This window comes from Vanellus vanellus (genome assembly GCF_965231255.1).
Source record: "Vanellus vanellus genome assembly, contig: HAP1_SCAFFOLD_360, whole genome shotgun sequence".
Taxonomy (NCBI): domain Eukaryota; kingdom Metazoa; phylum Chordata; class Aves; order Charadriiformes; family Charadriidae; genus Vanellus; species Vanellus vanellus.
Window position 1 is genome coordinate 22285 of NW_028128702.1, and position 1380 is coordinate 23664.

The following is a 1380-nucleotide window of genomic DNA, read 5'->3' on the forward strand; positions in this document are numbered from 1 at the left end:
AACCAATAAAGAGTATTAGGGAAACAGGCAAAAAAACAGAAACTGTGAACAGCGAACTGAATCAGACATGTAGAATGAAGATTTTCAAAACTGTCAGCATTAATGAAAGAAGAAAAAAGTTTAAAATAAACACAGACAATGAGATAAAAGCAGATAGAAAGAACAAGTTAAAAGCAAGAGCAATTAGACGAAGAAATAAATAAAAATGAAAATATAAAGACAGCAAACTAAATAAAAATCTTTGAAAGCAACAGGGTACATGACCAGCACAGAACACTTAATAAATGAGTATTGGCAACTTCATAAAAGTAAACATAGAAAGAGATATGGCAACAGGGTAAGACGCAGACAGGAAAACATTACAAAATGGGGATAGCTAACTGAATAAAAGTTCACCTAGTGATAAAATTTAAAAAGCAAACAGAATAAGAAACAGGAGAGGGAGAGAAAATACAGCAGACAAGCTTATACGTAAAGATAAAGACAGAGATTACTTACCAATTACTGTCACAGACAAACCAGGCTCAACTTGGGGAAGTTAAGTCATTGTTCCTCAAATAATGCAAATAAGAACAAATCCAAACCCCACCTTCCTGCCACCCCTCCCTCTTTTCCTGGGCGCCTCTTCTCTCCTGACTTCTCTACATCCCACCCCTGACCAACGCAGGGGACATGGCATGGGGGTTGCGGCTCCTTCCTCCTCAGGCTCTTTTTCTGCTCCAGTGGGGGGTCCCTCCCACGAGGCCGCAGGTCTCGCACAGGCTCTCGGCTTCCTTCAGGCACAGCCACCTGCTCCGGCCTCGGGTCCTCCACGCGCCGCAGGGGCACGTTGGCTCCACCCTGGACCTCCCTGGACTGCAGGGGAACAGCCTGCCTCACCATGGTCTTCACCACAGGCTGCAGGAGAACCTCTGCTCTGCTTCCTACCAGCGCTGCCGATGGGCTCAGCTTTAACCAGCAGCACATCCGTCTCAGCGTGGGAACTGGCTGTGCCCAACATGGGAACAACACCCGGTGTCTTCTCACAGAACCCACCCCTGCAGCCCCCGCCCCAGCTAACGACACCTCGCATGGTAAACCCAATGCAACAGCGATGGGCTACAGGCCAGGAAGAAGGAAGCAACAGGAAACCATGCTGACAGAGATGAAAAAAAAAAAAAAAAAACAAAAAAAAAAAAAAAACACACAAAACAAAAAAGAGCAATGAGCCACAAGGCAGAGAAGAAGGAATTAAAAAAGGGGGCAGTGAGGTAGACAGAGATAAACTGAAACATACCAAAAAACCTCGATGAGCTGAAGGAGAGAGACAGAGCAATTAAAGAATGGGGATGGGGAGCCAGGCAGAGAGAGAACAATAAAGGTAAAAACGGACTGTGGGAC